The sequence below is a fragment of the Symphalangus syndactylus genome, chromosome 5, assembly GCF_028878055.3.
Source record: "Symphalangus syndactylus isolate Jambi chromosome 5, NHGRI_mSymSyn1-v2.1_pri, whole genome shotgun sequence".
Lineage (NCBI taxonomy): Eukaryota > Metazoa > Chordata > Mammalia > Primates > Hylobatidae > Symphalangus > Symphalangus syndactylus.
The window spans coordinates 100944924-100958775 of NC_072427.2; the positions used below are offsets into that span (position 1 = coordinate 100944924).

At 38.6% G+C, this 13852-nt stretch overlaps 1 long non-coding RNA gene across 1 annotated transcript in view; it reads right to left on the minus strand.

Moving 5' to 3' along the window:
* Positions 1-12037, minus strand: part of LOC134736839 (uncharacterized) — a 95305-nt gene extending 83268 nt beyond the window's left edge. Inside the window, exon 1 of the long non-coding RNA XR_010121205.1 lies at positions 11212-12037. This is a non-coding gene — a long non-coding RNA (uncharacterized lncRNA). The remainder of the gene's footprint in view (positions 1-11211) is intronic.
* Between the last annotated feature and the right edge of the window lie 1815 nt (positions 12038-13852).

Below are 13852 nucleotides of genomic sequence, written 5' to 3' on the forward strand. Positions count from 1 at the left end.
CTTTCTCCTTTTACACACAGAAATAACTGATGCTTTCAAAGTTTAGGAGAAAATTCTAAATATGCTGTCATGATAGCTAATGAGTTTCCTTGATATCTGTATTAGTCTATTCTCATGCTGCTGATAAATATGTACATGACACTGGGTAATTTATAAAGGAAAGAGGTTTAATTGACTCACAGTTCCACATGGCTAGGAAGGCCTCACAATCATGGTGGAAGGCCAGTGAGGAGCAAAGTCACATCTTACACAGTGACAGGCAAGACAGCTTGTGCAGGGGAACTCCCATTTATAAAACCATCAGATCTCGTGAGACTTACTCACTACCACAAGTACAGTAGGAGGGAAACCGGCCCTATGATTCAATTGTCTCCACCTGGCACCTGGCAGGGGTTATTACAATTCAAGGTGAGATTTGAGTGGGAACACAGCCAAACCATATCATATCAATATCAAATTTCCATCTCGTAGAAAATTGATATGCAATGGTTCTCAAAATTCAACTGCATCAAAATCACCTAGAGAGCTTGCTGGGATCTACCCTGGAGTTTCTGATTCAGTAAAACTGGGACGGGGCCTAAGGATCTGCATTTCTAACAAGTTCTCAGGTGATACTGATGCTGCAGGTCTGGGGGCCACATTTGAATACAGCTGGAATGGGATGAGCTTTAGCAATCAGCTGATCCATATCTTTACCTTACAGATGAGGAAGCGGGGCATAGAGAAGAATTTATCACTGAAGGCGAGGCCAGCAACAACCACCTTGAACACCGCTGCACTCTGCTCTGTCCTTTTCCACTGTTTTAGTCACATGTCCAGGGTCTCAAAATGTTATACTGCTTTTCCCTACACTCTCCTCTACATTCCCTGATCAGGAAAAACTATGAAAACTTTACTGTGGGAAAAAAGATTACCAGGACTCTGTCTATCCTTCTAGTGTATCTTTGCCTTGTACTCTCTTTCTGCTACTTCAGTACTCTCAATATTGTCAAAAACTGATAATAACACAAATGATGCTTGCCTGAAGAAATGAAAGTGAATTGGGCCCTGTGAAACATAATCGATTATTGGGCTGTAGGTATTAACCCAATATGCCTGTAAAATGATTTGAGCATTCTCAATTCCCTCTGTGTGTATGTGTATTTAATTCTCTTTTGAATGTATAATATCTTAATATGCTTCACAATAAATAAAGAGTTAAATAAAGTCTTTGGTGTGTGTTCCTTTACTGTTTTTATAATTTTCGTATCATGGTTTATGTTTTTAAAAAACTTATCTTTTAATATCCTAAAAAAGACAGTACTTCTTGAATGGTAGAATAAAGACCATCAAAAATCTGCTCATCCATAAAAGCAATGAGTTCAGTGGCAAAAATTGTCAAAATTAACTTTTTCAGAATTTTAGAAATTAACTAAAAGATTGCAAAATATCAAGGAGTGTTTAGTCAGGAAAAAATGGCTGAATCTTGGTAAAAGCAGTGAGCTATTTTGTGGCATTTTAACTTGACCTAATCCCACTCCCCCACCCCAATGCCATGGTAACATTGAAAACCAACAGCCTCGCAACTACAGTAGCTATGAAAACCAGCAGCCTGGCAGCCACTGGAGAGGGTCAAATGGATATGGATATAAAACTTCCCCCAAGTCTCATAATTGTTAAGACTTGACCTGTGTGGCAGTTCACTGAAAGTATCCATTCTCAGGGCTTTTCCGTATTTGACCTAACCCAGAATTTGCTCTGTGCCAACAGCTCTATCCCTAGGGCATTTGTTTAAAAAAAAAAATAGGTGGCAATTATTTCACATTGCAGCTGCCTGAGACAATGTTACTGGTTGGAGCTAACAAGAAACTGACCAAAACACAACAACCAAGGAATTAAGATGTCCATAAGCGACTTTGGAAAGCAAACACATATTCCTGCAAATACAGAGGGTCATTCACATGTGCAGGGCTGTGTACCTGCACGGGAAAGACCTGAGAAGATCCTAATTCCTCACCTCTGGCTTACCTTAAGATTACATACAAGCAGGAAGAAAGTTTAAGGCAAAGTTGTAAACTGCCTGTAGGAATATTAAAGATATACCCCAACCCACACATATATCCTATCACCCAAAACTGGGAAACTTATTGGTTCAAGGAATGTAAGGAAATCTCTGTCTAATCATTAGCTGACTACCAATCTAACCAGGCAGAGACTTCAATGGTTGCATATAAAAGAAGAACATAGACTTTACAGAATTAGTGCAGGAAAGTCACCAAACCAATAAATAAACAATAATAATAGTAAGAAAAAATAGCAACAATAACAACAAACTTTGGGGAGAAGAGAGCATCTGATTTCCCAAATAGACATATTATTTAAAATGTCCAGTTTTTAGCAAAAACAGACACACATACACACACAAAAAAGAATGTCCCATGCAAAAGAAAACAAGCAGTAAATTCTCCTTGACAAAGTCCAGACTTTGGATTTAGCAAACAAATATTTTATTCTGCTTTTTGTTTTATAATTTGATGTTTTATTTTAGACTCAATGGGTACATGTGCAAGTTTGTTGCATGGGTATACTGTGTGATACTGAGGTTTGGGGTATGAATAACCCTGTAACCCAGGTAATGAGTATAGTACCCAATAGTTGTTTTTTTTTAACCCTTGTCCCCCTCCCTCCCTTCCTCTTCTAGTAGTCCCTGGTGTCTATTTTTGCCATATATAAGTCCATGAGTACTCAATAAACAATGACTTTTAATCATCTATGATTAAAATGAACTAAAGGAAACCACATCTAAAAAATTAAAACAAAGTGTGAGAATAATGTCTCATCAAACAAAAATATCTATAAAAAGATATAAATTACTGTTTTAAGAGAATAGAAATTCTGAAGTTGAAAAGTGTAACTGAAATTAAAATCACTAGATGGGATTAACAACAAATTTGAACTCACAGAAGAAAGAATCAGTGAACTTCAAGATAGGCCAATTGTGATTATCCAGGACTAGAAAGAAAAAAGATTAAAAAAAAAATAACATGCTTCGGAAACCTGTGGAACACTATCAAGCATACCAACATATGGCAGTCCAAGAGAAGAAAAGATTGATAAAAAGACAGAAATATCATTTGAAAAAATAATGGTCCAAAATCTTCCAAATTTGGTCAAACATATTACACAGTCAAAAATCTAAATAAATTCAAGTAGAATAAACTCAAAGAGATCCACAGTGAGTTACATTGTAATCTGACTGTAAAAAGACAAAGACAAAGCAAGAATCGTGAAAGCAGCAAGAGAGAAATGGCTTACCACATACAAAGGATTCTTAGTAAGATTAACTGTTGGCTTTTCATCAGAAACCATTGAGATCAGAAGGAAATGGGAGTTAATATATTCAAAGTGCTGAAAGAAAAAGACTGTCAATCAAGAATTCTATATTAAGCAAAAGCATCTTTCAAAAATGAAGGAGAAAGTAAGATATTCCCAGGTAAACTAAAACTAAAATAATTCATCAGTAGCAGACATGCCATATAAGAAATACAGATCACTCCAATCACTAAAATCAGAAATGATAAAGAACATCATTAGGATGTTTAAAGAAATAAAAAGATTATAAGAAAATACTACAAACAATTGTGTGGTAACAAATTAAATAACCTAGATGAGGTAGCCAAATTCCTAGAAAGATACAAACTACCAAAACTGACTCAAGAAGAAACTGAATATTCAAATAGACCTATAATAAGTAGAGATTGAATCAGTAATCCAAAAACTTCTCACAAAAAGTCCAGGCTCAAGTGATTTCAATGATGAATTCCACTGAATAATTTAGAAAGAATGAAGATCACTCACAAACTTTTCTGAAAAGATGGAAGAGAAAGGAACATTTCGCAACTAATTCTATGGAGGCCATATCACCATAATACTATAATCAGATATAGATATCAAAAGAGAAAAAAAACACAGACTAATATCTCTTATGAATATAGATGCAAAAATCCTCAACAAAAGTGTAGCAGGCCATATTGAACAACATATAAAATGGATTATACACCAAGACTAAGTAAGATTATCCCAGGAATGCAATGTTTGCTCAACATAAGAAATCTATCAATGTAATATAGCATATTAATAGATTTAAAGATAAACCCACATAATCATCTCAATAGATTTTGTTAAAGCAATTGATGAAATCCACCCCCACCCCCACAGCAAACTAAGCATAGAAGAGAAGTTTCTCAACCCAATGAAGGCCATCTATGAAAAACCTCTAGCTAACATCATGTTTAATGGTGAAAGGAAGTTCAGGAACAAGATAAGGATGTCTACTCTCACCACTTCTAGTCAACATTGTATTGAAGGTTCTAGCCAGAGCAGTTAGGCAGAAAGAAAGAAATAAAAGATAAGCACACATATATCCCATCAGCAAAGACTGGGAAACTTAGTGGTTCAAAGCATTTAAGAAAATCTCTGTCTAATAATTAGCTGACTGCTAATCAGACCAGGCAGAGACTTCAGTGGCTGCACATAAAAAAGAATACAGACTTGACAGATTACAAAAGAAGAAGTAAAATTATTTCTATTTGCAGATGACGTAACCTTGTATATATAAAATCCTAAGGAAAATCTACCAAAAAACTATAAGAATCTAATAAACAAGCATAATAAGGTTGCAGAATACAAGATCAATATATGGAAATGAATTTTATTTCTATAAAATAGCAATAAACAATAAGAAATACAATAAAAAAACAATTTTGCTTGCAAAACTATAAAAGAAAACCTCAGGAATAATTTTTTGTAAGTAAAAGACTTGTACACTGAAAATCTGTAAAAGATCATTGAAAGAAATTAAAGAAAATCTAAATAAATGGGAAGATACCTCATGTTCATGGATCAGAAGACCTACTTGTGTTAAGGTGGCAATATTTCGCAAATTAATCCACATATTCAACTCAATCCTTCTCAAAATCTCAGCTATGTTTTTTCAGAAATTGACAAGCCAATCCTAAAATTTGTATAAGAACTCAAAGGAACCACAATAACCAAAACAACCTGGAACTGTAGGACTTAGGCTTATCAGTTTCAAAACTTACTACAAAACTGCAGTGATTAAGACAATGTAGTACTGGCATAAGCATAGACATATAGATCAACAGAATAGAATTGGATTCAGAAATAAACTCTTACATTTATAGGTCAAATGATTTTTCAGCAAAGATGTCAAGAAAATTTAATGAAGAAACAGTAGTATTTTCAACAAATGGTGCTGGGACAACTAAATATCCATATGCAAAAGAATAAATTTGAAGCCCTACTTCACACCATATACAAAAATTCATAGACCTAAACATAAGGGGTAAAACTATAAAAGTCAACCATAGACCTAAATATAAGAGGTAAAACTATAAAAGTCTTAGAAGAGGCCAGGCATGGTGGCTCATGCCTATAATCCCAGCACTTTGGGAAGCCAAGGCAGGTGAATCACCTGAGGTCAGGAGTTTGAGACCAGCCTGGCCAACATGGTGAAACCTCGTCTCTACTAAAAATATAAAAACTAGCCAGGCATGGTGGTGGGTGCCTGTAATCCCAGCTACTTGGGAGGCTGAGGCAGGAGAATTGCTTGAACCCAGGAGATGGAAGTTGCAGTGAGCTGACACTGTGCCACTGCACTCCAGCCTGGGTGACAGAGTGAGACTCTGTCTCAAAAAAAAAAAAAAAGTCTTAGAAGAAAGCATAAGAGTAAATCTTCATGACATTGGGTTAGGCAATGGTTTCTTAGATTTGTGAATCCAAAGGTACCTGAGACAGGTCTCAATCAATTTAGAAAGTTTATTTTGCCAAGGTTAAGGATGCACCCGTGACACAGCCTCAGGAGGTCATGATGGCATGTGCTCAAGGTGGTCAAGTACAGCTTGCTTTTACATATTTTAGGGAGACATAATACATCAATCAATACATGTAAGATGTACATCGTTTCGATCTAGAAAGGCAGGACAACTTGAAACAGGGCTTCCAGCTCATAGGTAGATTTTAAAGATTTTCTGATTGGCAATTGGTTGCAAGAGTTAAGTTATTATCTAAAGACCTGAAATTAATAGAATGGAATGTCTAGGTTAAGATAAGTGGTAGTGGAGACCAAAGATTTATCATGCAGATGAAATCTCCAGGTAGGAGGCTTCGGAGAGAATAGATGGTAAATGTTTCTTATAAGACTTAAGGTCTGTGTTGATGTTAATGCTGGAAGGCTTTTCCTGAATTCCAAAAGGGAAGAGGATATATAATGAGGCACTTCTGACCCTCCCTTCCCATCATGGCCTGAACTAGTTTTTCAGGTTAACTTTGGAATGCCCTTGGCCAAGAGGAGGGGTTCGTTCGGATGGTTGAAGGGCTTAGAATTTTATTTTTGGTTTACAGACTGATACTGTTTGGCTGTGTCCCCAGCCAAATCTCATCTTGAATTGTAGGTCCCATAATTCTGTTGTGTTGTGGGAGGGACCCAGTGGGAGACAATTGAATCATGGGGAGAGTTTCCCCCATACTGTTCTCATGGTAGTGAATAAGTCTCATGAGATCTGATGGTTCTATAGGGGGAAACCCCTTTTGCTTGGCTTTCACTCTTGTCTGCTGCCATGTGAGATGTGACTTTCACCTTCTAACATGATTGTAAGGCCTCCCTAGCCACATGGAACTTTTGAGTCCGATAAACCTCTTTCTTTTGTAAATTGCCCAGTCTCAGGTATATCTTTTTTTTTTTTTTTTTTTTTTTGAGATGGAGTCTAGCTCTGTTGCCCAGGCTGGAATGCAGTGGTGCAATCTCAGCTCACTACAACCTCCATCTCCTGGGTTCAAACTATTCTCCTGCCTCAGCCTCCCAAGTAACTGGGATTACAGGCATGCGCCACAATGCCCAGCTAATTTTGTGTGTTTGTGTGTATTTTTAGTAGAGATGGGGTTTCACCATCTAGGCCAGGCTGGTCTTGAACTCCTGACCTCAAGTGATTCACCCACCTTGGCCTCCCAAAGTGCTGGGATTACAGGTGCAAGCTACCATGCCTGGTCATGGGTATGTCTTTATCAGTGGTGTGAAAAGGGACTAATACACAGATATAACACCAAATGTACAAGCAACAAAAGAAAAAGCAGATAATTGGATTTCATAGAAATTTGAAACCCTGTTTCTAAGGACACAATCAATAAAACAAAAAGACAACACACAGAATTGGAAAAATACATGTGCAAATCATATATATAATAAAAGATTGAATATACAATATAGAATATATGAAGAACCCCTAGAGATCAACAATAAAAAGACAACCCAATTAAGAAATAAACAATTTGATAGACATTTCTTCAAATACGTCCAAATGGCCAATGAGTACATAAAAAAAATGCTCATCATTAGGGAAATACAAATAAAAATTACAATGCGACACCACTTGACACCCACGAGTGAGGAAAACAAACCAGTCCTCACTCTCCTAGGAGGTATGACTTCTCATTCTGTTCCTCACCAAGACCATCACTTCCCACTGCCCCACATTTCCTCCTGCTTCTCCTCTATTTTCCCATCCCTAGTGATAGAAATGACCCAGGCAGTTGCCCCAAATTGAAACGGGAAAGTTTCCTGATCCCCCTCGCAGGACATGCAACAGAGGTGTGGCTCGCCTGTTCAGTCAACACCACTGCTCTTCAGCTGTCACCATTGCTCAAACCCCTGATGGGAGGGGAAACACACAGACTGACAGGTGTGGGAGCCGGGGCAAGCGCTTTGGGCTCCAGCCCCGTATCTAGGGATGGTGCCTGCGGCCCCTTTTTGCAAGGGCAGAGGACCAGTATGGCAGCTTTCTGTATCCCGGGCTCTTGCTCAGCATCCCAGAAGAATCAGGTGACCCATGGGCTTGACGGATGAATGTGGGGTTTTACTGAGTGATGGAGGTGGCTCTCAGCAGGATGGATGGGGAGCTGGGAGGAGGATGGAGTGGGAAGATGATCTTCCCCTGGAGTTTGGCCGTCCAGCAGCCAAACTCCCCTCCGACCACCCCCAGCTGAGCTCCTCTCAGCGTTCAGATGTTCCTTCTCTTCTCTCTTTCTCTGCTGTGCTGTTTGTCTGCTTGTCTGCTTGTCTCCTCATCTGCTCATCTGTTTCTGGAACCTGGGGTTCAGGGTTTATACGGGTACAGGATGGAGGGACATGGCGAGCCAAAAGGCAACTTTTGGGGCACATAATGTCTGTTCCCACTTACGGCCACAGGTCTCAAGGCTTGAGGATGGGGACTTTGCCGGAGAACCACCCTCTTCCACCCGGTATTTCCCTGTCTTCTGTCCATATCAAAATCACCCTCTCCTCCACAACAGAAATCAGGGTTTTCCCCTCTTCCTTTCCAGAATTATCTCTGTGGCAAGCGTTTTTGTCTCCAGAAGTCCTATTCTCATTGCCCAGCCAAATGGCTAAAGGAACATCTCCCCATCAGCTGTTAGAACCGTGGTGAAGGATGGGAAAATATGTCCCTGGTAACCAAACGGGAAAGCCAACTGAACCTTCCCCACAGAAACAATATTACACACACCTCAGCCATTTGGGTGTAGGATAGGCTTGAGTGGATAGTCTAGCAGTCCTAACAATCATAGAGGATGTGCACGTAAAAAATGGAAACTACGTTTTCACTTTCAAACAATCAGCTCATAAATGAATGTTTGGATCAGACCCATTCTTCTATTTTTCAGTCAAATAATTTTTTGTTTTTATTTTTTGGTATCTAACCTTGTTTCGATTCTTGTTGTTGTCAATCAATTCGACACTGCATTCCTCCAGAAACCTATGAGTATGTTTTGAAAACTTTGCTCCTGTGACCCAGGACCTTGGCTAGAAAGAGTCATCACAGCACAAGAGGAAGATGGAGCAGGGGTTTTCCTGAGGGTGTGGCAATAGCAATGACTCATGCTACTTCCTTTTTCTAACCCTTTCCATTAGTGGGGTGGGGGAAAGTCACAGTCAGTCCTGGGGAAAGCCGTCTTTATTTAGAGGGTGCCCCGAGTGTAGTGATGGCTTTTTGCTTTCTTTTTGCCACAATGCAAAGCAGGGAAATAAAAATGCACAGCAAGATAGCGAGAGTTTAGAACTCTAACTATAGGACAGCCCAAAAAAAGTCATTTATAAAAGAATGCAACATACACTAAAATTAGTTCCCTAGTGTATGCGAAAAAGAAAGTCAAACTCAACACATTTCTTTTTGTGTAGTCAGGTACTAAATGTCTCTTGCAGCATATGAAGTGGATAAAGAGAATAGAGACAAGAAGAAAGGAGAGAGAGGAGTGCAAAGAAGAAAATAAGAGTGGACATAAATTAGCTTTTCAGTGTGTGTAGTCTAGATACTATCTTAGTTCCTCAAACAATGTTTGCTTTGTGATTTCATTGCATGACTCTTTCAGATGTTTTCTCTCTGAATGGCTAGAAGTCAACAGCTCTAGACCCTAACTCTGTAAAAGCAAAGGACTCAAGTCCCCTTCAAGTCTTTCCACTTATAAAAAGGGGAATAAATGAGAGTTTTATACCTTGTGAGCTTTTTAAAGCATTTCACAGAAATTAAACATCAGTGATTACATAAAGCTATACATAACTTTTCAAATTGAGGGGAAAGAAGCCAAGTTATTGAGGAAACCATAGCCAAAGAAGGATGGCTGTGTAGTTCCCTGAACCATGCTTTTGAAATACTATAATTGAGATCATTCAATGAAACTTGTTTGCTTAATTTTTTTTTACTTTATTGAAAAGAGGGACTGAGAGGAAGAAAGGCATGAACTGCTATTTCACAAATTAGCATAATTACATCCACTGTATATGGTATTACGAAAATTAAATTTAAGAAATTATAGTTAAAACACCTAGCACGGCGTCTGGCACCTGTTAAGGGATCAATAAGACTCAGGTGTCACAGTTTTTATTATTATTGCTGTTATTATCATTGTGATTATTATAGAGGGGGATCTGTGAGTTACAGGGAGATTGCTGGTAGTTGGATAACTGACCCAAATCATTCCAAATGCTTATATTGTATTTCATGGACCATGTACAGAAAATAGAATGACAGTTCAGTTTTTGTGTCAAACTGTAATTAGTTAATGCCATGCCCTCAAAAGAAACCTTCATTTTTATATCATTATCCAAAATGAATTTCGTTCCCAAACTCTTGAATGTGAATATCTTTGACCTGTAGGAGATGAAAATATGCCTGTTTGGCATAAAGATTATTTTGAGCTGACTATTTTGAGAAACTGCAGACACAGGAGAAGCTCTGAAAACAGAGTAAAAGTTACCCTTTTGTAAGAAAAATTTATATCTGTAAAGGAAATCTCCACTTGTGTCTTCTTCTCTGTACCAGGATGAGAAGGATGACTAAATCATCAGAGACTCAGTGCAGAAGGCACCAACTTAGATCTGCATAACAAACTTGACCTTTGCTTACTGTGTTTACCTGGGCGTCTCACCGTAACTGGCCTTCCCCTCACCCTTCTGTCTTTGTTTCAGTGGAAGATAGGATTTAAGCCTGAATTCAAAGCCAAGTCTTTGAGATTTGTTCATTTCTCTAAGTTTCTCCCAGGTATACAGAAGATAAACATGTTACGAAACGTCTGTTTTTCCCTCGTTAATCAGTCTTTTGTTGCGGGGGTCTGCCCCAGCTAAAGGATATGCAGAGTAGAGAGAAATGTTTTCCCCCTACAGCCTCCAATACTTAATTTTATTCACTAATTTCTGGATCTTGATTTATTAATCATTGAAAAGGTGTCAGATACACCAAAATCACCCTGGTAAAGAAAGAATACATAGAGAAAAAAGGTGAAAGACTTTGTCTAGCTCATCCGTCCGGGTTATCTGTGCCTTTGCCTCTGATTGGGCTATTTCACAACTCTTTAGACACAGAAGTTACCTTGGAGAAAATTGATTGGAATGCAAATAATCTCTGTCCGTGAAAATGCAAATTGGGTTTGTGTGGATATCGACCAGTTTTGCCAGTTTTGCGTTTGTTTGTAAATTCATTTTACATTCCTTATTTAACCATAAATGTGTGGTTCTCTTTTGAGCTCCTTGCAACATCTATTTATCACCTTATTAATTCCTGAGTTAAATAAAATCTGATACACGTTTGTTTTATATTGCATGAAAGTTGTAATTTTATCCTCATTTAAAATGTATTCTTTAATGAATATAAACAGCAAACTTACATGATTCATTGAGGAACACATCTGAAATTCAAACACGTTCCTTTCCTTGCAAGTTTTCTCTCCAAGGCCAGAATTGCATCCTTCCTGTGTCATCCAGATAGTCATTGTCAAAGAATCAGTCAATCAGAGATGGCTTTGTAAGCTTGCTGAGTAAATAACAGAGTCCTGGACATTTTTGAATAGCTTTTTCTGTTCAACAAAAAACAACCTGCAAGGCTAGGCGCAAGGGCTCACGTCTGTAATCTCAGCACTTTGGGAGGCTGAGGTGGGCGGGTGGCTTCACCTCAAGAGTTCAAGACCAGCTGGGAACATGGTGAAACCACAACTCTACTAAAAATGCAAAATAAAAATAAAAATTAGCCGGGTGTGGTGGTGCATGCCTGTAGTCCCAGGTACTCGGGAAGCTGAGGTGGGAGGATCACTTGAGCCCAGGAGGCAGAGGTTGCAGAGAGCCGAGATTGCACCACTGCACTCCAGCCTGGGCAACAAGCCCGGGCAACAAAGTGAGACCCCGTCTCAAAAAAACAAACAAAAAAACAAAACAACTTGCAAAGCTTCTAAGGCAACCTATTGTTCCCAGCGGTTACTCCAACGTACTGGTGGTGAATCCACAGGCGTCTACAGCAGCTTCAATTCTTGCCTCCTCAGATGAAAGAATTCGACTGAGGGGCATAAAGCAGAAAAAAAGACCAAGGCAAGTTTCAGCACAGGAGTGGAAGTTTATTTAAAAGGCTTTAAAACAGGAAAAAAATTTCACTTGTAAAAGACCCGAGAGGGTGCCTGAAAGTCAAAAAGAGAGCGTTTAACCTTGATCCTCGGGCTTTACAGGATTGCCTCTTTCCCATAATTCTTCCCTTAGTGTAGGCTTCCCGCATGCGCAGTGCCCTCCTTACTGCTGGGAATTGAGCACACAGTGAGTTTAAGAAGTTGTACACAGCCCCTCTGATCCTTCCTTCCCTTTTTTTCCGATGGAGTGTCCCCAAAAGGTCATACTCCGCCAACTTGTCTCTTAGGGTACATGCCCAGGAGGCTGCTTTCCCTGGCATCTGCATTCAATTAACACTTTAATGTTAACAGCTGTAGATCATCAGGAGATTGTCTCTCCCTGGCACTGGCTGCTGAATTTTAATTGCTAGAGAGGCAGTCTGATAATTGTCAAACCATCCCCGGACATTCCTAGTGGGTGAGGGAAGAGCCCTCTCCTGCCCCACTCATGCCTATCTAAGTACCTGTAACAATACGAATAAGTTGCTAACAGATCGTAAGTAAGCATTACCAAAAGGAAAGTAAGATCTGTTTAGGGGGCTTCTTGGAGAGATGATTTGCAAACAAAATTTGGCTTAAAAGGGGATGACAATATTAGTTCATCTCATCGGAGTGTATGCAAAACAAACTCTTCAATGCCTTTACTAAAATCTGGCTAATGTCTTTCGAGAAAGCAAAATTTTGAAAAATTTTGTTTTTAGTTTTTATTTTTACAATTGTATTTTAAAACGTACAGGAACACAACTGTTCAGCAGCTTTTCTCTAGAGTGTATGTTGCTAAAATTTTAGGCCTTTCTTTTTACTGAATTTAATTTTATGTAATTACAGACTTGAGTATTTTATAGCTATAATACCATTCCAGTTATGTAAGTAATATTTTATGTAATTGAAATAATTATGTGGGAGGAATTTAGTCAACTCAACTGTATAACCATTCATGTAGTTTATAGAATTATAAAAAAGTTTTAGGCATATTTCTATGTGAATGCGTAGTGTCTTTGCAAAATCAGCACCAAACTATAATCATATAAGTAGCTGAAGGTTTTAATGATTTAATGAATATTTAATTATTTTATTTAATTAAATAAATAATGACCATCTAATAAATATGACTAATGATGTTTGTGGTAGCAAGTATAAGAATTTGTGTTTGTTGGCCAGGTGCGGTGGCTCACGCCTATAATCCCAGCACTTTGAGAGGCCGAGGTGGGCGGATCACCTGAGGTCAGGAGTTCGAGACAAGTCTGACCAACATGGAGAAATCCCGTCTCTACTGAAAATACAAAATTAGCCGGGCATGGTGGTGCATACCTATAATCCCAGCTACTCAGGAGGCTGAGGCAGGAGAATCACTTGAACCCAGGAGGTGGAGGTTGCAGTGAGCCGAGATGGTGCCATTGCGCTCCAGCCTGGGCAACAAGAGCAAAACTCCATCTAAAAAAAAAAAAAAAAAAAAAAAAAAAGAATTTGTGTTTGTCATCAGTGTGGAATATTTAACAAAAGGTTACAGAAACCTAATGAGAGCTTATTAGGATGAAATACATGTGTTTTAAAAACTATTAATATTTCTCTTACTTGTGAATCTGCTTCAGGCATTGCCTGTTATTAACCTTATTAGAAAATGAGATCATTTTCATCAATCACCACTCAAGCACCATCTTCTTCCAAAGCCACCCTCGATGTCCACAAGACAGAATTAGATGCTCCCTCCTCTCTGTTCCCACAGTGTATCTGCCATAACTGCACCATAATTACTGTTGATCTGTGAGTACCTATCTATAGGTGTGGTAAATGGCAACAATATAGATGTTGAAGTCAAACCAGATTTGAATTTCAAAATAACCAATTGCTAGTTGAGTGATCACAGATGAGCAAA